We start from the raw sequence: 25,960 nt of genomic DNA, 5'->3' as shown, positions 1-25,960 counted from the left end.
TATGATAACTGCATTAGGACTACAGATACTTGCTTTTGTTGCTGTAATAAAATTACAATAATATTTTACAACTTCTCTAGAAGCCACCAAAAAAAATTAACAGTAAACTACAGTGTCTGCTCATAAAGGGGCAGATTTCTCAGCTAAATCACATCAACATGAAGTCAACAGAGCTATGATAACTTACACTGAAGATTCATGTCTTTCCAAGTATCCTAATAATATACAGTACAGAGCTGTCACATTTAGGGCACATTGGTGAATGCTATAGAACAGGGGTCTGAAATTCCTAATCCATGAGCTATCCCCAGCCAGAAATTTAAGTAACCTAGCTCAAGACTCGCAGTGGGCCGGTCCATTACTAGCACACAAACCCTCTCCGTCGTGCCATTACCCTGCCTCTTCCTCTCATGGCACCCCATTCCTGAGCTTCAGAGATCATCGGGGCAGCCTGGTGCAGAGTGGCAGCAGCGGTTGCCCGCCCAAACACACACACACTCCCCACAGCAGCAGAAACAAGTGTCTACATTATGTACTCCTGACTACGGAAATTTGTAAGTGGCAAAAGTGTGGTATTACAACAACACTATAATATAAAATCAACAATCTATGGGAAGCTAGCACTATTTTTGTGTTATATGTTGACAATGTCTCTGCGCCAAACAGCTTACAATCACATTTTAAATACATTCAAGTAAAAAACATTTGTACTGCCTTCCTTCAAAGTACTTCTTATTTGTGTCAATTTCAGTGAAAGGACACGCACATCATCAAAAATGTTTTACTGGGTTTATGACACATGGCTGACTTTGCTTTTGTTGCTTTCGGTCAGAACCTGAATGTCACTTATAGACAATCTTTCTTCTAAAAAGGATGGAACTAAATTATCCAAAAAAAGAAAAATAGCAAAAGGCTTCCATTTAATCCAGTGCAGTTTTTATTATTCCTAATAGGGGCCAAGCTAACTCCTATTGAAATCTCCTGTTGACATTAACTGGAGTTGAATCAACACTTAGTGCCGGAAAGCAAGGTTTAATTTAATAATTTTTTTTTTTTTTAATAAAAACACATTGCCGAAAGTTGCTAACTCCGTTTCCTTTCATAGATGTTCACCTGCATACCTTACTCTCTCTGTGCATCAGCTTACTATTTGCATCATAGGCTGCTGGATGAAACTTACTTATGTCTCCAGTAAGTTTCACTCTACAGTGCACAATGAAATTGAACAGCATGACTCAGTGTAGGAAGAATACCCCATTTTGCTGTCTTCAAACACACAGCAAAATTCCTATTGATTCAAAGACTGCACAAAAATCACTGCCATGTGCATAAGTTTGGCTGGAGAAAAGGACCCATTGAAAGTCTTTACTTTAACGAAGAAATGGGAAAGACAAAATAAGAAGAAATGAGAGAATTAAGAAGTGAGAAAGGCAGAAATGGGGGAGGGGAGAGGAGACAAGAATGAGGCTGAGGTAAAGAATGGAAAGAAATGTGAAACGCCAAGAGACACATGGCACTTTTAGGTCTATTAACTTCATTTTATTTATGCATGTTTCAACCAATAATAGAAAGCCCATTGCTGGCAAATTGCATAGGGGGGAGAGTTTGGGGGAGATTCAGAATTGAAAACCACATTTTGTCACAATGTTATTGCTGGACATATAATTGTTTTGTTTGGGGGTTGTTTGGGCGTAGGAAAAGGTAAAGGTAGAGGTAGAGGTAGGGAAATGAGAGGCAGGTGTTAATATTGCACAGAAACTGGTTTATGATTTTTTTGGAAAAAAAAGAATTGTAAAACTTAATATAGAGTCTAGATTCTCCTGGAATAAGCAAAGTGTGAACAGAAACGGGTGTGTTTCAGAACAGAACATTACACTGACAGCTTTTGGCTGCATGTACTACTTTCACAGCAAGTATAATGCAAGTTATTTTCACTCAGACTTAAAAAAAAAATCAACTTGTAAAAGTGCTGTCCTCTCTCTTTCATACAATGAAAAATACGAACTACCTCAGGGTTGACCTTCAGATTTATGGTACCCCTATGCCCGATGGCAGCGGGGGGGAGGGGGAAGTGAGAGCAGCGATTTTTTGAGGCGTGATTTTATAATCTTCAGCAACATACTAATGAAATATTTTTTAAATTAATTTTAAACTAAGGTCCTGTAGACTAACACAGTAAATTCAGAAACTGACAGTATACACTTGGGTTGGAAATGACTATTAAATGGTTTTATTGACACTTGAATGGCTCTTTCACAGATTTGATGTTCTGCTAATAGGTCTGGCAGACTTGATCACTTTTAAGTTGACTAGATCCTCTCTGGAGAAAGCAGAGTCACAGAACAGAGATGGGAAGAGGGAAATGGGTGGACATTAAGACCCAGTGGTGTTCCAAATTTTGGGGTACCTTAAGCAATAGCGTATTCTGTGTATGGGTAAGGACCGCTCTGCACTACCTATTCCAAAATTCAATGGTTAGACATGGAAAAGGGATGGGGCGTTCAATTGAATATGCTAATAAATGTATACACAACCAGGATTTTTACAGATCCCAAAGACATGCTTACAAGTTTTAAAGTTTCTTTAACTGAAGACTAGACCTTAATGTTAATAGTTTTGGTAACTTACTATTACTAGCACGTGATGGGGCGCTCCCACCCCGCACTCGGGGTGCCCGGAGCGACAGCGGATGGACGCGCTGGGGGGTGGAGAGCCGGCGCGCCGCCGGGCCGCGCTGCCGGGCAGGGGCTCGGCGCGGCAAGCGACAGGGGGAAAGGGGCACCTCTGAGAGAGGCCCAGGGAGGATAAGCTAGGGAGGCGCCGGCGTGTGACGGGGAAAGGGGGGTTGCTGGGCGGTGGGGAGGAAATGACGTGCGGGGCCAGGGCCGACGGGGGATTTAAAACCGGGTCTGGCACCGCGGAGTGGGGGAGGGAGAAACAGAGAGCCGAGGAGCAGGAAGAAGGAGAGGTAATGCCGGGAGAGGCAGACAGAACCAGCCCTTAGGAAGGGCAGAGTAGAAAGCAGCCCAGGGCGGGGTTGTGGAGCCCGTGAGCGGGTGTGTTTTGGGGCACTTCCCCCATCCGCTAGGGAGGGACCGTGAGTCCCTGCCTTCAGGGCCCTGGGCCGGGGTTCGGAGAGGGGGTGGGCCCAAACCCCCCTACTCCGCTGGCCGGAAAGGCAGCCTCGGGCGTTCATTAACAGAAACAAGGGACTGGGGACAGGGCGGGTTTTTGCCGCGGGTTGTGCCTAGGGCTACAGGCCTGGCCCGGATGACCAATAAACACGGGTGACGGTAGCCCTTTTTGTGGTGAGCTAGTCAAGACTCTTTTACATAGCACTAGATATATTATAAGCCGAGTGACACCAACTCAGTCTCTGGTATGGAGCCACAGTACTCAAAGAACCAGTCAGAAAGCAGTTAACGTTTTTTATTAATTATAGTCATTCATTTTGTCATCTGATTTTTAAAAATATTTTAATGAGCCCTAATCAATATAAACAATATCCAAAGAGTTACATCTTCTACTTTATACTCCTGGAGCAATTGGCATGCCTCTCACGTGATGAGTAAACCAACCCGAACAGGTCAGGACCTTGGGATAACAATGTCTCCTTGAGTTTAAAACAGGAGAGTACAGATGTCAAGAATATCCAATGGAAACACCTAGCAATGTCCACCCAACTCACACAGAAAGCTTGGGCTTCTTTTGCCTTTGGGGCATGTAGTAAGACCTATCTATTCTCCCAGATAAGAGTCATTGAACTGGAGCATTGGAAGGGACCTCAAGAAGTCATTAGTCCAGTCTCCTGCACTCATGACAGAATTAAGTATTATTTAGACCAGCAATTCTCAAACTGTGGATCGGGATCCCAAAGTGCAGGCCTGTACGCAGGAATTTCTGTGGGTGGGTGCTTCTTTGTAAATGTGGGTGGCAATTTTTTAAAATATAAAAGAATTCAAAATAGTCATGCAATGAGTGTGCATAAGAGAGCTTAATGAAAAATTTGAGTGGAAACCGTGATTGTTATAACAAAATCATTTTACAGGTCTTAAAAATTACACAGTAATAAAGGTTTTATAGAAATTACCTTCTGGAATCATGGCAAGCAGCATGGCCACCTTGGCACCCCACCTCCCCACCCCCCACTCCTTCAGCCCTCTCTGCCTGCTGCTGCTCCACTCCTCCAGTGCTCCAACCCCATCTGGCAAGCGGGAGGGACAGGAAGGACTAAGGTTCAGGGCTTCCCATGGGCCAGATTTATTCTTCCAGAGTTAGTGGGTTGTGTGGAACCCACCCCAACCCCACCCCAGGCTCTGGGGTAGGGACAAAAATGACAGATTCAGTCTGCAGGACAGAGGTGAAAATGCAGGGACTGGACAGAAGGTGGGGTCCAGGAGGGGGTTAGGGTGCAAGGCCTGGGAGAGAGGTGGGGTGCAGAAACAGGCTGTAAGTAGGGTGTCTGGCTATGGGGAAGAGGGCAAGACTAAGGAAAGGTTCAGTGTGTGGCTGGGAGGGAAGGTGCAGGAGCAAGGGAGGATGCAGGAACAGACTAGGAGTACAGAGTCTTAGCAGGGGGCAGTGCATGAGCAAGATAGGGGTGCAAGGTCTGAGCAATATGAGAAGGGGGACACTTACCTCCCTTCGTGCTCTACGCTGCTCCCAGGCACTGTGTAACACGGTCTCCTGCTGCTCCCACAGGCCGGATTCTGGCCAATGGGAGCAGCAGGGAAAGCCTCCAGGCAATATACCCGTGCACTGATCTTTCCCCAGCCAAGGAAGGGCTAGGGGGAATGGGAGGGGCAATCGCTTCTGGTTCCATTTCGCTCCACTTCTTCCCCACTAGATGGATCCAGCAGGGAGGCTTGGGGCTCCTCTCCCCTCCCAGAGGGAAGCCAGAACTGGCACTCCAAATTCGCTGGGGGGGGGGGAGGGAGGAGGGAAAAGGGAGCGAGGCTGGAGTGCCAGTGCAAGCTCCCTGCTGTGGGGAGCGGACGAGGGGAAGCTGAGCTTGAACCACAGACCACCTGGAAGGTGACTGCAGACCACCACAGTTTGAGATCCACTGCCCTAACAGAGCCCCCTCACACTTACTTGGGAGTGCATTCGCACCCTTTGCACCCCCCGAGTACGGGCCTGACGTGGGTTGTGACCACTGTTCCCTATAAACTGAGAATTTGTGCAGACGCTAAGAAGAGATTCAAATGCCGCCCATCTGATTAGCAGAGAGCCTACACCTACGTTTTATTTCTACTGGTGGTGGGCATGCACATGCCTAGGTACACAAAAAAAATATTTTGTTCTGCACATGGATGGAAAAGATTTGAGGGAACATTATTTATAACCCCATTTTAATAGGCTCCCCAGGGCTGGCTTTGACTTGAGGGCCCAGGGCCAGAGTTGAAGCCTCAGACCCACTGTCTGGAGACCATGCCCCAGGCCTTGGCTTTGGCCTCCATGCCTAGGTCAGTGCAGCTGGAGCTTTAGCTTTGCCCCCTGCCTATACTCAACGTGCCACATCTTCTGTCTGTCCCACCTCCTGCCCCCGGAGTCATGTAGTAATTTTTGTTGTCAGAAGAGGATAGCAGTGGAGTCTGAGAACCCGTGATCTAGGTCATCCCTTTGTCTAACCAGCTCTTTGAAATCTTCAATGATAGAGGTTCCACAACCTCCCAGTGCTTCACCACTCCTACAGTTCTGAAGTTTTTCCTAATATTCAGCCTAAATCGTCCGCGCTGCAATTTAAGAGCACTGCTTCTTGTCCTATCCTCAGAGGTTAAGCAGAACAATTTTTGGTCCCTCCTCTTTATAACAATTTTTTATGTAGTTGAAGATGAAAAGTGGGTGTTATTTATGGTTCATGGAAAACTCAGTGAGGCTGCTCAATGGTCTACCTAGGTAAGGGTTTTTGGTGGAGGACAGTCTTTGATCCAATTTCAAAGATATAATGAATATAGCATGTATGAAAAAAAGTTCTGAAAACTTTGGCTAGGTATTTCATGAACTGGAATAAATAAACCTTATAAAAATAACCTCATGTGGGTAGTCACTGAAGAACCAATTAACATGGACTGTCCCAAATTGAAGCATATACATACAATAATACTTCCAGGAGGGAAACAGACCTTTTACAATCTATAGAAGTACAAGATGTAATGACAAGACAACAAGAGTAGGTTCTACAACTCACCCATTTACAGATAAATATTTTCAATAATGGTGAGCGTCTTTTGAGATAAAATTGTTGGTTTATGTAAATCTTTAAATTTAGCAGCAGATCTATTTTTCTGTCACACTGAAAATCGCTTGGTGAGCGATTTCTTTGGAATTTATAGCCTGAACAATATTTTACTTTAAAACAATGAGACTAGTTACTATAAACTCTGCTTGCACACTACAATGAATTCAGAACTGAAATAAAAAAAATTGCTATATATAGGGGGGTTAACACCACACCTAAACGGAAATGAAAATCAAGAGCTATCTTTACACAATTAGCGTGTTTAAATCAAGGTGCGGTCTGTTTCTTTTATCCATATCTGAGTGCTATATTAGAAGTTAGAAACAGCTAATTTGTTGCTACCAAATATGTTGTTACCAGGGCTCGACAAACAGCTGAATCTACTTGCCCATGGCAAGTAGATTTCAGCCGGTCGCTACGTGCGCCCCATTCACTGGCATGCGCAGTACGGGGCTGGCGAGTAACTCTCGCCGGGGTTTGTCAAGCCCTGGTTGTAATCCATAAATTGTTTGGCAAGCTGTTTATTAATGCTAATATCAAATATTTCTCTACCTTTTGCATTATCTACACCTGACCAGTGAATTAAAAATAAAAATGATATTAAAAAGTCACTACAGTATTAAATTTGAAAATACACACTGTAAAATAAGATGTGAAAGGTTCTTTCAGATCATCACAGCAAGTTCTGCATTTTTGTAAAGGACACTCCTATTAAAATCTAGGTTTAAGAGTTTGTATTTAGGAATGTGTGTTTATGTTAAGACTCCCAGCAGGAACTTCTGCAATTGAACAAGAATGTTGACATCCATACAAAAATTAGCTATGATTCATTGTTTAATAGTAGTAGTCTTTGTACAAAACACTGCAGACTGAAGGATTTACTGACAGAGAGCCACCAATATTTCCTTTAACCTTATACAAGCCAAACACTACTCAAGAACTTCTAGACCTAATTTTTGTCACTGACCTCCTTTACCGCCCACACACATAGACAGAAAAAAAAAAAACATGCAGAATCAAACTAAATCCTCCCAAGTATTTCTTGCTCAAATAGAGAGTATTCTTTTTTTAGCTAAGCAGATTTGGAATGTGGATTAATTAGTATGGAAGATGGAGACACATCTTAGCAGCAATCAGGATTTCAGATCAATCAGAGGGATGTAAAGGGTTAACTCGTAAGCATCACCCAGTGGTTAACTTTTTAAAATGGGATTTTATATCGCTAATCACTCAGAGTTGGGCCAACTGTGTTCCCATTGAAAGACAATGTCGAAATGCATTTGCTCCAATAGGAGCACAAGCTAAGCAAACACCAAAAAAAAATTACCTTTGATATCTATTTGTACAGGTACAAATATTTAAAGAAATCATACTATAGACAAACATTGAGCAGCACCCCCAAAATGAGGGACAAAAAGTAGGACTTGCTGTTTAACTCTTCAGCCAGCCCACCCTGCATCATTTAGGCACTACAGTAATTCCTCATTTAACACGTGCCTGCTTAACACGTTTTTGCGATAGCACGATTTTTTTTTTTTAGGGAACGTTTTTTAATTACACGACCGTCCCCAGAATAACAATTTCCCCTCCCCAACCTTATGTCCTGGTTCCAACGGACACCACCACTTGAAATGCAACCCCCCCAAAACACATTTTCACTTAACACGATCATTTTCTGAAACATATCTATAGTGTTAAATGAGGAATTACTGTATATGTCTTTTAGGGATGTAAAATTTCAATTAACTGGCTAATCAAATAGTCAATGCAATCTGTATCAACTATTCTATTAGTCGATAAGGGTGCCTCTGCCTTTGAAGTGTAGCAACAGCCCTAGGTAGCAAAACTTCAAAGGCAAAAGAAGGGCCGGGAGGGGGGAGGTGTCAAGCAGTGCCCACTGATGCTTTGAAACACGATGGGTAGCCCAGCATCAGGCTCCACCCAGCATTTCAAAGCAGCAGCGCCTCATGGAACCTGGGTTCAACAGGGGAGGCCCCAGCTGATAAAGGGCCCCATGTGGCGCTGCCACTTTGAAACGCCACATGCGTTTCAAAGCGGCAGCACTGCGTAGAGCCGTGGTCACCAACCAGTAGATCGCGATCTACCGGTAGATCTCAGGGGCTCTAAGAGTAGCTCTTGAGCCCTCTCTGAACTGCGCACCTGCGCAGTACATTTACATTAGATTTCCTCATGTAATATAGGCGGGACTTCAAGGAAGGGGCGGGGCAGTAGATCTTCGCCTGTTCTGAGACTTAAAAAGTGATCTTGGGTGTAAAAAGGTTGGAGACCACTGGCATAGAGCCCGGATCTGGCCCCAGGCTCCACGTGGCACTGCCGATTTGAAGCGCCCTCTCTTATTTCCCTTTCCCCTTGCTGCCTCTGTGTGATAGAGACAGCAAAGGGGGCGGGGGGAGACAACTAGTCAACTAGCGTGTCAATGAACCGATAAGCATTTACTTATTGGATAGATGACTAGTCATTCAAATCCCTAATGTCTTTCAAGGCAGTCCTTCAACTTTCCCTTCCAGACTCTTCCTTCTGAGCCACTGAGGTGTTGGCATTCACCTCAAGTGTGTTTGCAGGAATTCCCAGTTTGCTAGATTTGGTGGTGGTAGGTTGCTCATCTGAAGAACATAAACTTTAATATTGCCTGTTTGCATCTCAAAGAGACCAGTGATCAGTGACTGCAGTAAGCTGAGCACTTGGGCGGCCACCAAAGAGATTCAGGTGCCACCCAGCTGATTAGCAGAGCAGCATGTGTTTCTAATGGTGGTGTACATTTGCACATGCCTCAATGCATATAGAAAATGTTATTCCACACACGGATGGAAAAGATTGGAGGGAACATTGGACATAACCTACTCAAGAAGTTAAATATAGGGCCTCTCAAGCTTCTGAGCTAGTGTTTTCATATTAGGCACACAGCACTACTCACACTTAAACAGTAAAGGTTTGGCCCATTAACTTCTCCCCTTGAATAAGGCTCCAGAAATACACCAAAGAGAAGTATTTTCTGTGTGCTATGCAGTTTCAAGCCATTGCCAGCAACCAATGCAAGTGTACACATAACAGAGAAGTTTCCATAGTCAGTTTTTGACAGTTTTGATTAATAAAATCTACAATGGTGTTATGTCAATGGGAGTTAAACATGAGCTTTAAATGCAACTGACGTTATTGGGGAGCCGATTAAATCATTCTGCAGCCCCACCAATGATTAAAAGCTGCACTAGCATCAGCTGCAAAAACAGCTGCTTGCTTGTCTTACCAGAAGGGACGAGGAAGCCTAATGTATAGCTCCCGCAAACCAACTAAAATGTCTAGCAATGAGGTTCCAGTTATCCATAGTAATATTCCAAAATGCTCGCTTATGGCACATGGGTTATTTGGAATGTCTCTTGTAATGTAATACACAGAAAAAACACCGATCTGGATTTTGAATCATAAACGAAACAAGACACCCAGTATGTTCTGTAGATTATTCGGAACTTTTACTGCTAGACATCAGTATCAATCAAGATCACTTTTTCAACATGGGGGGGGAGGGGGGACAGAAGAATTACAACAATGGAATAAACACTTAATTTCAAGTCACAGATTCCATGCGGGGTAGTCTTTCCCTATCATAATATCATAACACCCAAACAAAAACAGGACTTTCAGGACTGTTTTCAAAAGCCAGTGAAACACATTTAGGGTTGGTTTGCAGAGATGCTAAGCACACAGCACTCCCACAAACTTCAGAGTGACCTGTGGGTGCTCAATATCTGAAACCCTGACCATCAATGTCTACCCAAGATTTTCTGTTTTCCAAAGATATTAATTCAGACTTTTAAAAAGAGTAATTAGTGTAGCAAGCAGCATTGCAATGTAAGCTCAATATAGCCACCCATCTTTTCAAATGTCATAAACTAGGATCTTTCAGGATGGCTTAGTAGTTGCATGGAAAGCCTCTAAAGATGCAGGAGTGCTATGTGTTGTGGTGTTGGTGAAGAAGCAGGTTGTGCCCACGAAAGCTCATGATACCATCTACATGTTTTCTTAGTCTATAAAGTGCTACCAGACCTTTTGTTGTTTTTTAAATTAATCCTGTACAGACTAACTTGGCTACCCCCTGAAGCTTCTTCCTTCCAAGTCAGTCTGATAGTATGTTTTTAGTCATGTTTTTCAGTCAATGGGAGAGCAGTTCACCAAACTAAGACCTTACCTTGTACAAACACACCACTTCTCATGTGACTGTATATTCTCTAAGGGTACGTCTAGACTACATGCCTCTGTCGCCAGAGGCATGTAGATTAGGCTACCAGACATAGTAAAATGAAGCGGCGATTTAAATAATCGCCGCTTCATTTAAATTTACGTGGCTGCCGCGCTGAGCCGACAAACAGCTGATCAGCTGTTTGTCGGCTCAGCGCGGCAGCCATGTAAATTTAAATGAAGCGGCGATTATTTAAATCGCCGCTTCATTTTACTATGTCTGGTAGCCTAATCTACATGCCTCTGGCGACAGAGGCATGTAGTCTAGACGTACCCTAACTTGTAACATCGCTTGAACTAGTTCACATCTGATTCCAATCATTAGATCACAAGCCAAGAGCAGAAGTTCATTATGAAGCTAGGGAACCTAAAGAGTCTCACAAGAACCTGAAGTAGTAGTACTACTGACCAAATAATTGTTTTAGAAGATACCAGCCATTACAATGCTGAAGGACTTTCAGAGATATCCAAAATAAGGATGTTAATGGTTAACCGGTAAGCCTCACCTACCTATTATGGTTAACCAGTAAGGGCTGGAGCAGCCACCCACCTCCCGTGGGCATGGGTGCTCCAGCCCAGCCAAGACAGCCCTTGTCCGTGGCAGGCCTGGGGCATGTCATGGGCACGGATGATCCGAGTAGTCCCTGTCTGCAGGCAGAGGGTCAGCCCCTCTGCCCTCACCCGCTTTCCCATTTAATCAGTTAACTGGTTAAACTTAGCATTTAACTGATTAACCAATTAAATGGGATTTTACATCCCTCACCCAAAACTAAACTTCTGACCCCTCACTGTCATTAAAAATCCCTTGGCACTTTTTATAACCAACTTCGACTTTGTCTGCTCTATGAAAAAAAAATGTGTGATCTTAACTCAAACCAATTCAAGATGAAATCCAAGTGAATACAAGGCATAATGTAATTTTCAAATGAGTTAACTGGTCAAATTCAAGACCAGACTTCCTGACAGTCCTGAACTCAATCTGATGACTCCTGTGAAAATTATCAACTGCCATGTGGGAGGAAACCAAGGCTTTGTGTACACTTACCAGTTTAAAGCACAGCCATGGCAGCGCTTTACACACTGAAAGTGTGGCCACAGCACGAGCACTGGGGGGAGAGGTTTCCCAGCACCCTATGTAAAGTATCTCTGAGAGGGGAGAAGCTAACAGCACTAGGAGCATGGCTCCCAATGCTGCAGCCTAGCTCACACTGATGCTTTTCAGAGCTGTAACTGCTCCACTAAGGATAGGGGAGGAGGATGTTTTTCACACACCAGAGCCTGAAGTGCTGTAACTTTCTATGTGCTAATGTAGACTTGGCCTCAAATGAGAACAATACACCTTTTTCATAAAAAAAAAAAAAAAAAAACCACAGCTTGGGATGTAAACAAGATTGGGATGTGAACAACTAGTCGACAGGCTAATCGACTAGTCACTTCCCCCCACCCTCTTGCTGCCTCTATCAGAAAGAGGCAGCAATAGGGGGGAGAGGGAAGGGGTGCTTCAAAAGCAGGAGTGCCATGTGGAACTTGGGGCCAGACCCCGAGCTCCACGTGGCGCTGCTGCTTTGAAACACCGCATGCAGCCTGGGACCAGCTGGGAGTACCCAGCTGGCCCAGGCTGCACGCGGAGTTTCAAAGCGGCAGCACCACATGGAGCCCATGGTCAGCTTGGGACTCCCCCGATGACCCTAAGCTCCATGCGGCGCTGCTGCTTTGAAACGGGGCCAGCTGGGGACTCCTTGAATCTCCTACTGGCCCTGTGCTCCCGGCAGCACTTTCGCCTTTCATCCTGAGGCTGTTGCTACACTTCAAATGCGGAAGCACCCTAATCAACTAATTGAATAGTCAATGCAAATTGGATCAATTATTCAATTAGCCAAATAATCGAGATTTTACATCCCTAGCTTCAGAGTCCTAACATATTACTATTAGGTATTGCATTTTCCAAAACAAATACTGGCTTGTTCAGGGAGAAACATTCTTGTGTATGTATGCGCACACGCGTACACACACATATATACATTATGGATGTGAAAGGTTAACCAATAAGCATCACCCTTAATGGGCGATGCTTATCCGTTCCAGTTAACCAGTGGAAGCTGGAGTGACAGGGGCTGCGCCAACTGGGCTAGAGCAGCCCCAACCTGCGGCGAGCTGGGGGTCATTCCAGCCCAGCTGCGCTGGAGCGTCCTTCACCCACTTTAATCAGTAAACCAGTTAAACAACACATTTAACTGATTAACCAATTAAACAGAATCCCTGGTATAAATACACACACACACACACACACACACACACACACACACACACACACACACACACACACACACACTAGACATAGATATAGATATAGATATAGATATATAGATATAGATATATAGATATAGATATAGATATAGATATATATAAAAAGGAGAATGTTTGTATGCTAATAACTTGGACACTATGGTTGTATCTAGACTGGCAAGTTTTTCCGCAAATGCATCTGCTTTTGCAGAAAAATTTGCCAGCTGTCTACACTGGCCACTTGAATTTCTGCAAGAACACTGACAATCTCATGTAAGAAATCAGTGCTTCTTGCGGAAATACTATGCTGCTCCCATTCGGGCAAAAGTCCTTTTGTACAAAAGGGCCAGTGTAGACAGCCCAGATTTGTTTTGCGCAAAAAAGCCCCTATCGCGAAAATGGCAATCGGGGCTTTTTTGTGCAAAAGCGCGTCTAGATTGGCACAGACGCTTTTCTGCAAAAAGTGCTTTTGCGGAAAAGCATCCGTGCCAATCTAGACGCTCTTTTCCGCAAATGCTCTTAACGGAAAAGATTTCCGTTAAAAGCATTTGTAAAAAATCATGCCAGTCTAGACGTAGCCTATGGGTGTGTCTAGACTACAGGGTTTTGTCAACAAAACTATACCTGCATCTACACTGCCGCTGAGTTCTGTTGACATAACATCGACAAAACTCGGCAGTTTTGTCGACAGCTGTAAACCTCATTCTATGAGGAATAACGCCTTTTGTCAATAGAGTTCTGTTGACAGAAGGCGTTATTGCAGCTACACTGTCCTTTGTGTCTACACTGTCATGTCGACAAAGCGGCTTGCTTTGTCGACAGAACTGGATGTAGTCTAGACGCTCTTTGTCGACAGAAGTTTTGTCGACAGTATCTGTTGACAAAACTTCTGTCGACAAAAGCCTGTAGTCGAGACATACCCTGTAAGAGCTACCACAACTAAACTTTGCACGGGATAACCTTTCATCCAGGAGAAGGTTTTAAGGTACTTTTGGACACAATCAGATAATATAACAGGACGCACCTGGCTGGATCATCCCTGTTTGCCCCAGGCTGCCCACGACTCCAGCGGAGCTCGGCCCAGCCACAAAATAGAGGACGGCGGCGGCCACCTCCTCCTCCCAGACGTGCGGCGGGAGCGCTCTGGCAGGCAAGCACTAGCTTGCACTACACCATGGGGGCCGAGTCGGCAGCGGACGAGGGGGAATGGTGCAACCTTTTGGCGGAGCCGCTCAACTGCAGCCCCAAAGCTAGGAGTGCCCATTCCGCTTGGCTCCCTCCTTCCCCTGCCAGTTCCCCCACCCCGGCCGCGAACTTTCCCTTCCTGCTGCTTCCCCCAAGTTCCTTCTGCTTTCCCTGCCACCACCCCCGAGGAAGAGGCGCTCCCTACCTGCGCTTGGGACAGAGCCTCCTCTGCCTGGCTGGTGGGGCTGGGCTGGCGGGGAGAGGGTGTGGCTGACGGGGCTCGGGCTAGTTATCTCTAAGTTTATTTAAAATTTAGTTTCCATCTAGACATCATCATCACACTGAAGAGTTCTGAAAGCTTTTGGAAAGATTTTGGGTGGATCCTGAGCCTACAAAAGGAAATCAGGAGTTGTCATTCCTTTATCAGCTATTCATTGAAGACATGATATTTTATACTGCAGTACCACACAGGAACAGCCTTATTTATTCAACAAGTGGTCATTCAAAAGATCCATTATTCATGTCATTCACCTTTTTAGTGATCTGTATGTTTATTTTTACACAGTCACTTACCAGATACTAGCTCAGAAGAATGTTTATCAGATCTACAAAAATAATAACCAATGAACAGTAAATAAATCTTTTTGGTAGGAATTAATCACCCAAAAGTTATATAGTTGTATTTATATTTATTTCTCTCTCTCTCTCTCTCTCTCTCTCTCTCTCACTCACACAACAATATCACTTACAGAAATTATAGTTAAGACTCTGACCATGCAAACAGTCTTGTGATCAACTTTATGAACATGTACAGATCCCATTCAAGTCAAGATGACCTCTGATGCGCTAAAAATGTGCAGAATTTCTGACCTCAGTGTGGGTCTGTGCAGGTGGAACATCTTGTAGAACTACGTCTTAATTTGCTTTTATAACAGTGAACATGAACTCCTGTGTTATGGTAAACTCCATAACCATTCAATATACTTTACATGCACTTGGATCTATTCTTCCTCACTAAAAAAATTAACTAAAAACAAAGCAAATAGATACACATACAATATATTCACATTTTGACCATTTCAATGTACCTCATCCATCTCCTCATGTTTGTAGGATTTAACAACATTCATTACACTCATTATCTGAGTGATAATAATTACAAAGTCACAGTAAAGTTTTACAATGCTTAGTATTTATATAATGCTTTGCAACTTCAAAGCCATGTACGAAACATCACTTATTGGAAGAAAAACTAAAACTGGCATTTGTAAAAATTTTCATTCATATTGTTTTGTGGGGGGAATGCTGAGTAGCAATTATGTCTAATAATTTTGATCAACATTTATTATTCTCATTGAAGCAAGAAAACATTTAAATGAACAATATCAACTGTATACCCTTGTGTATAGGCTGAAATTAACAACTCAAGTCCCAACTACTCTTGCATGTTTAAATTTCCTTCTCCTCTTTCCCATATGGAGTGAATGATAAATATTTTCTAGGTGTTCAGAATACTATTTTGGGAGACTTGCCACAAAGTTCCCAAGACACATTCCAACATGAACCATGTGTTCACGGAGACAAGCCTGCGCTTCACTCTCAGGATCTTGAATTTTATTAGGAGAGAGTCTCAGGTAATATGTAATTAATAATAAAATAAATCACTTTGGGAAGCTACAGAATGTTTATTATTATTTACATAACATGAACAGCTATACTAAGCAGATTTACCTTAACAATGAAGTTTTTTTTAATTCTCAGGCTCTATCAAAATCTAAGCACATATTTAATTTTAAGTTCATAAATAGTCTCATTAAAACCAATGGAACTACTCACGTGGTTAAAGTTACACACCTGCATAAGTGTTTCTAGGATTTGAGCCTTAAATTTTAACTTTAAGCTGAAAAGATTAATATTAAGATGTCCATGCCAAGGCCAGACATCTGAGCTTTGGCAAAGTTCAGTGCACAATCAAGACCCAAAATTTGGCCCTAAAACTTAAGGCATTATTCAAAACTTAAACCTGAACTCTGCCAACAGCACTTCTGTCTACACTGTGTCCTACCTAAAGCCAACATTCAATATCCAGAGAGCATAGGCCATATATAATAAAGACCCTTCCCTTGTCAATATGTTTTGTGAGGCCCTCAAATATCTATTCAATATACCAGATCACCAAAGCAACAGCAATCAGGCTCAGATGTTTTATGGGACAACACAGTTTTCCAGATCATGACTCTCCATATCCTATGCTTTAACAACAAAGAATAAGCATATTTTGCGATCTCTTCCATAAATCAGTAAAGTTTTGATTTATACAGACAGGAAAATGAGGTTGTTGGGTACATCTGACAGCAAAGACCATGAGCAAACTTTACTCTGCAACCCTGAACAGCAACTACAGATGAAACTTTATCCTGAAAACTAAACATGCATTCTCAAGCAACAAGACTCTGCCATTAAGCACAACTTAAGGAGATTTTTATTATACATTTTCCAGAAAAGGGAATTTGGTGATGAAAGATTGAACTCACTAGGAACAATCTTAACATACATGTTTACCCCATTAAATAATATAGTGAAGTATGCATTTTGCCCATACAATGGGTAAATATAGTCAGCTAGCAGCACAATAAAACACGTAACTTAGGTGTAAAGCTCTTTTTTAAAATATATAATGCACAAAAAAAGATTGACTGGCTCATTTTGAATTTCTGATTAAGTTTTAAAAAATAGCCCATTAACAGGTATAAAGGCTTATTTGCAAAACTAGGGCCCATGAGTTGTCTTTTACACGTGGCCCTTATCCTGTCAGAGAAAATGTGACCCAGAAATCCACCCAGAATTAAACAGGAAACTGATCAACAATAACTTTAGCACTTTACAAGGGGGGAGGGGGAATTAATTACATATACAGATATTTTCTTCCCTTAAATCCAGGGCTGTATCTCAAATGTAGTTAAACAAAAAGGAAACACACCCCTCTAAGTTACAAATGAAAGACAATATACACCGTTGAGAATAAATAACCCCCCCCCCAAAAAATCACACAGAGGAAAGTGTGGACACAGATTCCCCTCCCCCACTCAAGCATGAGTTCAGACACAAGCACATTTCTCCCCAGCTTTTCTTAAAAATATACATTGCAGACACAACCCATAAGCCGACTGCAAAATAAATACAGACCTAAGGTCACACTTTGGGGTGGTCTCGCCCCCGCCCTCTATTTTAGAAATAGTAAATATGACGGGGGGGGGGGGGAGGATTCTTCTTCTTTACACAAATCAGGCTAAAAATAGGCTATAAACCAGCCTGCCTCATGATGGCTCCTTGATTCAATTTGCTGCAAATCCCCCCCCCCCTTAAAGCCTTTAAAATAAAATCCAAAGGAGAGGAGGAAGGGGGGAGGGGAGAAATAAGAAAGGGGGAAGAAAGGCAAAAAAACCCTCCAAAAAAACAAGCTTTACAGAGGTGCAATTTACAATAGAAACCACCAGCTCCCCCTCCCCCAAAAAAATACATTTTTAAAAAGGGGGACCCAAGTTGGGGGGGGGGAAAAATGCATGTTACACTGGTGCCCATCCCCCACCCCCAACTATCACAGACACAAACACAGCTCCCTTCCCCCCACCCTGGATCACTTCCCCCACAGCCTCTCCCCACCCCCGCACCCCGAAAGAGGCTCCATCACCCCCCCCCCCCAGGATGCACTTGATCCAGCCCAGGAGAGTAAAAAAAAAAAAAAAAAAAAAGCCCCAGAACACCCCCAAGTCCTTACCTTGCCGTTGATGGCTGAGTGGCTGCTTTTGCCCTCCCCCCTCTCCTTTGCAATGGAGGCAAAAGAAATGCACCCTGGGTTTCCTCCTCTGTCTACAGCTTGAGACACAGACACACACACAATCTCCCTCTCAGCCGAGGTGCCCACTCCAAGCAACCATCCAAAAAAAAAAAAAAAAGGGAGGGGGGGGGCAAAAAATAGCAAAAGGGGGGGGGGAGAGAGAAAAATAATAGCCACCCCGCAGGGCTGTGAGAGTCAATGGTATCCCAAGGCAGAGTGGGGGGGGGGAAGGGCTGGGCGATGAAGTCCCACGGAGGGGGGAGGACCCTGTGTGTGTGATTTCGATTGAAGAGGAATCGAGGCAGAATGTAAAAAGCTGTTACTAAGGGAAGGAGCCAAACGGTTCGGAGCAGCCAACGGCTCAGACACTCCGCGCTGGGGAGAGCGCGCGCGCGGTGGCCAGCCGCACAGAAATGAGAGAGAAAGAGACGGGCGAGGAGCAGAGCAGCAGGCCCGGGCGGCTGGTTGCAAAAGCAACCACCAGCCTCCAGCCCAGCCATGGGGGAGGGGAGGGGAGACCCTCCTCTTCTCACACGCCCCCCCCCCCCTCCCCTTCCCAGGCAATATGGCCAAGGCAGGGCTGCTTTTCAGGATTCCGCAGGGGCCAGCCACATGCTGCCTGGGAGCAGGGTGGGTGGGATCCTGGGGTGCCAAGGGAGATACCCGCCTCTCCCCGCCGCCACCTTCCCTGTCACATGCCTTCCCAGCCAGCTGCACAGGGCCCTCTGGCCAGGCTCCTTTATGATTAGGCACACCACCCACCAGAGGGGTGAGGGGCACCCAGGGCGAGCCCTGCTCCTTCCTGCCCCAGCTTGTTGCGTAAGAGGTGGGCAACAGTGCAAGGCGGGCACTGGTTGATTATTAAGAATATATCGTAGCAGCAGCCTGCAAAGCAGCAGCAGGGTGAAAGCGGGAGGGACACGGGGGTCCAGTACAGTGAAGGGAGACCCTCGCACTTCACACACACACCGCTTGCAGCAAGCTGTATCAGGCGATATTGCCCAGGATTATTACCAAGACCATGTAAAGCAAAGCAAGCAGTGTGCACAGAGGGGAAGCATTCGGCAGAGACCCTCCTCTGCTTCCAGGAACACATACAGTATACTCCCCAAGGCCTGGCAGCACTTTACACTCAGCCTTATTGCCAGGTGTTGCCTTGTTATGAATGATGTACAAACCAGCAGCAGCCAGAAAAACAAGCAAGGAGTGGGGGTGGATGCTGGGATTCCAGTATTACATGAGACACCTTCCCTTAAGACCATGCATGTACACACACACACACACACACACACACGCACATGCACCCAGACACCCATGCAACAGCCTGCATCGTAGGGCAATAATGCTGGGTAGTGTGGTTTTATTGTCAATCATCTTTTACACACCTCCAGAACATGTTTCATGTCCAATGCATTTCCATAATATTGGCATTTAGCATGTATATAATGCTTTATTTTAAATTTTTTTCTTTTTTTTTTAACAACAATGGTAGGCCTCCATCCTACAATTGGTTCTGAGAGGGTTAACTCCAGAGCTCCACCCATGCTCAAGGGAACACCTACGTAGACCAATTGCATTCAGGGACTGCTTTCTTTTTCAGAATATAAAATGTCTTATTGATAATAATGCCATGCTGTTTGTTTTAGGACACTTTAATACTATTTAGCCTTTATGTCACAGGGTTTTAAAGCAAGCTTCATTAGTGTGAATCATATTTGTTTGTACACAATGCTTTGCATTTTAAAGTGCTTTGTGGATCACACTTACAGGCCCTGATTCAGCAGTCAAATTTGCACGTGCAGACGCTTGAGCCTGCACAAAGCCCTACTCCCTATAATCCTCATGTGGATCTGACTGCAGGATCTGGTGCCAGGGTGAAATTCACAGTGCCGGGGAGAGTCTGCTCCACCTGGACAGGAAGGCCCTGAACTGTTCAACTGTGGAGGCTGAGGGCCCTGGTGCTTGTCTTTGTTAATTTTTTGTTATTATTAATATGTATTTAGCCCTTTATGGAGTATAGCGCTTTCTCTTTTCAAATTCTTTAATTACGAAGCCAAAATAACTCAAGTCTATCAGCCGTTAAAACAGGGGTCAGCAACGTACGGCACACGTGCTATAAGTAGCACACAAAATGTTTTTGAGTGGCACGCTGGGAGTCCGCACTGCCGCTGGAGCCTCACAGCCGGTGCACAGCTGCAAGGCTGCAACCCCAGCTCCAGGGGACAGGCAGGGAGGTGAAGAAAGCAAACTCAGCCCCCACCTCCATGGGCAGACCACAGAGCTACACGTGGAGGAGTGCTGCCCAGCCCCCCACAATGAAAAAGTCCTGCCCACCGCTGGGCATCCACCTCTGTTGTTCCTGCGGGGCAGGCTGCAGATTGGGCTGCACAGCTCTCATGGAGCATGAGCCACTAGCGCCCTCCTCCTTCCCTGGCACCAGGTTAGGCTGCGCTCCATCCAGTTTCAGTGGGAGGCGGCAGCACTGGGGCAGAGGACCCTGTACACACAGGAAGCTAGTGGGGGCTTGGGTGCCTTCAGGGCTCTGCACCCATGGGGATTCGGTCTGGGGGAACACAGATCTGTAAATAGAAAGTGAATGCCACTTCTGAAAGGTTACCAAACCCTGCTTTAAGACATGCTACAGAGTCTAGTAGGACTTTGAAGCCAGCTGGATCACATGCAGGGTTTGAGGACCGCAGAAAGTCAGTTATATATTCTTATGTAGAAGCCACTTGGTTTGGGGGGTTCAGATTGTTACTGGATGGATATATTTTTAAAAAAATGATTTTTAATTTTGAAAATTGTGAAGGGGCCTAGAACAAGTAAGTATATTTGTGCATGTGTCGATAAATACAACAATTAATAGACCTTGTGGAGTGCTTTTTGGTACATAATGCTTTAATAATGTTAGCACTTACACAATCTTAAAATAAAAAAAATATAAAATGAGGCCCCATTCATACCAACACCAACATTTGTTTCACTACAAGCACGGGAGTAGACAAGATGGAATCAACAGGGCCACACACTTGTGTTTGCAGGACAGGAGTAGGTTTTGATTTACAAAGCCTTCAATAATTTGGGACCTTGCTTCTTGAAAGATTAATTCTTTCCTTCTTTGATTCCATGGCAGCATTGTTTAGGATGTGAAACTCTAGTTTCTATTATACGCCCTTGACCTTGGAACTCTTGTCCCTGCATAAATCTGAGCTCAGTCTGCTGGGTTGAGATATATGGGGTAATTGGACAAGGAAGATTATTTAGGGTGCTTGTTAAATGAGTAATCTATGTTTAGGATTTACAGAGTTGGGTTATGTGTAGAACCTAGGGAGTCATGTTTAAATAAATAATAATCTTTAGCACTGTTATTTTTTCCAAGCCCTCTCATACTAAAGGAGATGGAACTTTTGTGGTTTGGTCCTATCAGAAGTTCAGAGATGTGGTTAAACTCTGGATCCAAACTTTGAGAGACTTTGGATCTGGTGGGTTCCTGAGCACATTAGCATTGTGCGGCACATCACTTTCAGTCTCCCTCCAACTACAGCAGAACCTCAATTTTACAAACACCAATCTTATGAATGACCAGTTATACAAGCTATTTTTCCTGACAGAAAACAAACAAATCACATAATGAAAGTGATGTTGATGAAGAACAAGTCAACATTCCCTTCACATTCCACTGTGTTCAACATATTAGAAATTGCTTTACGGGGGTTTGAAAGACAAGAAAATTCTGCAGTACACTGTACTGCAATACAGTGTTACAGGCACTCGGGAACGGCTGTTGTCCATAACTCTGAAGTAGTAAAAACTTTAAAAACAACAAATAGTTCTACAGCATCTGAAGTAGTAGTTATGGACTTCAGTCATGTGTGGGGTTGGAGGCTGCCATCGCAGCCTCAGAGGAGGATCAGGGCTGGGGAAGGGGAAGTTGAGGTTTCTGACCCTTTGGAGCTCCAGGTCTCCAGCCGGGGGAGGAAGGGAGGAGAGCTAAGCACTTGTGCCTAGCAGAAGCATCAGGACCCAGCACTTTAGACCTGTGGAGATTGATGGGACTTATAGGGCTTCAGTCATGCAGCTCCCACAGCTCTATTTCTGCCCCTCAAATGCCCCAATCGGGAAGGTCTCTAGCTTCGGGGGAGTGCTAGGGATGAAATTGGTGCTTCCCTCAGAGCTTAAGCCCTGAGCCACCGAGCTCCACCTCAATCTAAATCCTCAGAGCTCCTGAGGATCAGAAGCCCCAACGTCCACCCCACCCAGAGCCTCGACCCTGTTGCTAATGTTCCAAACTTCCTCTTCCATGACTGAAGCCCTGAACCTCAGGGGTAAAGCCCCCCGCCCCAAGCCCTACAAGATTTGCATTTCCTCCCTTTGTATCTGTGCTGCTGCATGATTGAGGCGTTCCAGTGCCACAGGATGTCCAGTTGACTGATAAGTAAATAACACTGGTGTTTGTATCTTTTGACATTCTACTGCATGTGTCTTGTACTTATTGTAATTCTGAGATTTTATTGATGAATTCCTTAATCCATGTTCCCTCTAAGCTTTTCCATCCATGTGCAGAATAATTTTTTCACATGCACCAAGGCATGAGCAAATGTGCAGCGCCAAAAGAAACACAAAACTTTGCTGTGGGTTCTCTGCTAATTAGGCAGGTGGCATTTGACTCTCTCAAGCAACTGCACAAGCACACACTTTTTACAGGAAACTCCGTCCTTAATCCCCAAATAAGCGTTCTATTGTACAGAAAATGTTCTTCTTCCAGTGTTTGTTTGAAGTCTCATTGCGGTTGCTGGAACTATGGCTAGTGGGGAATACGCTGTACTGTAGTAAATGTTAGCAGTATCAAGCACTGTATTTGTACAGTACCAAGCACACTGTCAGTGTTCTACAAACAAAAATACTTGGCATTCATGTAGTGGTTATATTCTCAATACACTTCAATCATAATTCTGGCTACTTATATGGTATTTTATACATCTTTACAAAAATTAATTAACCCTCGTGCTTGGTGAGATAAACAAGCATTGCTGTAACAGCAAGATTAATTATTAATGTATCCCAGTCAGAAAAAAATCTGGGATCCCATTTATCTGTAATATGTGGTTTTATTAACATTTGCCAGCAAATTAAAAAAAAGGGGGGGGGGGCAATGATAAATCCATAAAGTGAACTCACCCTAAAAGTGTTTTGTAGATTGTGACCAATCTGAAGGCCTAATTCTACACCACTGAAATCTGTGGGAAGTTGGGAAGAAGGCTATGCATTGGAATAAGGCCATGGTATCCAAGCAGTTCTGAAGCAGTAGCTACTATAGTGGCTACTGCTATACAGAACTAGCCACACTCAACTGGCCAAATAGCCACGTGCAGCTAGTGGCTAGCATGTTGGACACCAGGGCTATGTCTAGACTGCAGAGTTTTTCTGGGATACTGGAGGTATCTCGGAAAAGCTCTGCCGTATCCAAAGAATGTGTCTGCTTTTTTGGAACAGTTTATGAAAAAGTGGGTGCATTCCTTCAGCAGCCCTGTATTCTTCTCAGTGAGAGGAATAAGGGCAGTTCTGAAAGAGAAGTTTTTTCCAAAATTTGGCTCCGTGTAGATGGGCCAAATTTCGGAAAAGCCTCTTCCAAAAAAAGCAGAAAGAGATATGCAAATTGCGATTCACAATTTGGTATCTTTTTCTGATAAAACTCTGCAGTCTAGATATAGCCCGAGGGAATAAGGCTTTCTATCTATGTCACTGAATAAAATAAATAAATACTAATAATGGGTCCTATACTGTTAACTTTGATCATGCATTTTTCCCTTGCTTATGTAGACACTTGTGGGATAAATATATGGGATCAGTTGTAGGATTGTGTGCTATATACAGGGCTCGACGAACCGTGGCAAGATCTACTCGCCAGCCCCGCACCGTGCAGCGCCAGTGAACGGGGCGACCGGATGAAATCTACTCACCACGGGCGATTAGATATAGCGATTTGTCGAGCCCTGGCTATATGTATCATCATCATCGTGTTGTGCATACAATAAAAAAAGAAATCAACAGTTTAGGAGGACCTCTTTTATGCTAATTGTAGCTCAACAAATTAATTCAATTTTTATGGGCCAAATGGGCCAGACACTAGTTTGCTAAGTGATGAGCACCTTAGGGATCTAATCCTATACCTCCAAAGCTTTTTCTACACCGGCAAAAGTTTTTTTGTTCAGGTGTATTAAAAAACACCCACACACACCCCCGAATGAGAAAAGTTTGACCAGTGAAAAACACAGGGGCGAGTAGCACTTTGCTGACAGGAGAGCATTCCTGGCCACAAAGCCACTGCCATTCGTGGAGGATGGAAAATTTTGTCCGCATGCACGAGAGCTTTCTCCTGCAGACCAAAATGGCTACACAGTATGCCTTTTACCCCCACAGCTGCATTGGCCCAGCCATTTCACTAAAAGCTGTGTAGTATAGCCATAGCCTGAGTTAGCCTAGTTATTGATTGGTAATGCCTTATGTATTTTGAAAAAACAGCCAAGATGCTGTGCTTCTTTTTGAACATGTCTGTTGCTCGTGTGGTGCCAAACGTTCTGAAAGTTTGGCTTTTTTAAAAGCAGACAGTTTAAATACACAGGGCTCGCCAAGCGGCGGCGAGCCCCGCTTGCCAGCCACGCGGTTCTGAGAGCTGCACATGCGCAGGTCACGCAGCGCCGGCTGTGCCGGCTTGTAATCTGCTCGCCATTAGCGAGTAGATTACATGATTTGTCGAGCCTTGTAAATACACATAGTATGTTCCATACATATATATTGACATTCTGGGTCTTTGAAGCTATTCCATTTAATTATTTAAATGGAGTGCATTTTAAATAAAGTGTGATTCTACAGAACACAATTGATTGTGTTTTTGTATGCATACACATACACACAGATCTAAGGCTGTGACTACACTACAGATAAGATCAACAGACGCAGTCGATCTTCAAGGGTTCCAATTAGTGGGTCTAGTGAAGACACGCTAATTTCCACTAAGAGGGAGCTTCAATTGAGGCTGGTAGTCCTGCTTCTACGTGGAGTAAGGGAAGTTGAAGGGAGTGTGTGCTCTCTTCCATTTCCTGCCGTGTGGACAGTGCCAAAATTCAAGTTAAGATACACAACTTTAGCTACATTAATTGCGTAGGTGAAGTTGAAGTATCTTAATTCAAATTGATTCCCTACTGTAAAGAGACTCTGGTTTCCTGAGTAAAGTATTAAGAGAATAACAACAGAGTAAGGTGGGTGGTCATTTCTCTATATTCTGTACAGGACATTGTGTGACCCAAGGGCATAGACTGACATTTGAGAAGTGCAGATATCTAGTTTGACTGCATTTCTTGGAGTGCTAGCCTACAATATTTTTGTTGTGCTTTTGTAACAATTAGCTAATGATTCCCAGCCTCCTGTGAGACTTGGGGCCTACACTTTGTGCTAATCTGCCTGCCCAAGGGTGAATTTCACTCAATAGCCTTAAAGGTCATGGTCAGTGTTGGTAGGTCATACACATTGTAATGTTGAGTCTATTGCTGGTGTGGGCAAATATTAATCAACCTTCCAAGAAGTAGGTCCAGTACCAAATTCAGTGCCGGAGCAACCCAGCAGTATCTTTTAAAGGTGATGGGGATTTTTGGGTTTTTTTAGCAAATGCAAGAGGAGCAGTCTGTGTGTGTGACGCCATCCCATCACACCACTCACCTTCTCACAAAATACAGGCAGTCCCCGAGTTACGCGGAACCGACTTATGTCGGATCCGCACTTACGAACGGGGCTTTCTCTCCCCAGAGCTTGCAGGCAGTGGGACCGCCCAGAGCGCAGCAGTCCCGCCACCTCGACCTCCGGGGCGAGAAAAGCTGCTCCCGGTGTCCCTGGTCTGCTGGAGATGGTCCCCAGCAGACCAGAGGCACCGGGAGCAAAGCGGCAGCGGCAGCGGAGTCCTGCGCCTCTGAGGCTTTGCCAAGCCACTTTGCTCCGGGTGTCTCTGGTCTGCTGGGGACCGTCTCCAGCAGACCAGGGACACCCGGAGCAAAGCCGGAGAGGCGGAGGGGTCCCACACCTCTGAAGCTTTGCTGTGGCAAAGCTGGGGAGGCGCGGGACTCCACCGCTGCTGCGGCTTTGCTCCCAGTGTCCCTAGTCTG

The 25,960-nt window shown here is 44.4% G+C and overlaps 1 protein-coding gene across 11 annotated transcripts in view; it reads right to left on the bottom strand.

Annotated features, from left to right (window-relative positions):
* TBL1XR1 (TBL1X/Y related 1) overlaps positions 1–18,282 on the bottom strand; it is a 216,194-nt gene extending 197,912 nt beyond the window's left edge. For 5 of the 11 annotated variants that reach the window (XM_075938007.2, XM_075938009.2, XM_075938005.2 and 2 more), the window contains exon 1: positions 17,745–18,282. The gene's annotated coding sequence lies outside the window, so the exon portion shown is untranslated. Of the gene's footprint in view, positions 1–14,171; positions 14,356–17,744 lie in introns of all 11 variants that reach the window. The other 6 variants (XM_089780748.1, XM_075938010.2, XM_075938003.2 and 3 more) reach the window with 3 other exon arrangements.
* Between the last annotated feature and the right edge of the window lie 7,678 nt (positions 18,283–25,960).

This window comes from Pelodiscus sinensis, chromosome 10 (assembly GCF_052426305.1).
Source record: "Pelodiscus sinensis isolate ZL-2025 chromosome 10, ASM5242630v1, whole genome shotgun sequence".
NCBI classification, from domain to species: Eukaryota; Metazoa; Chordata; order Testudines; family Trionychidae; genus Pelodiscus; species Pelodiscus sinensis.
The sequence above is the reverse complement of the archived record's forward strand: the minus strand, read 5'-3'. Positions and strand labels throughout refer to the sequence as shown.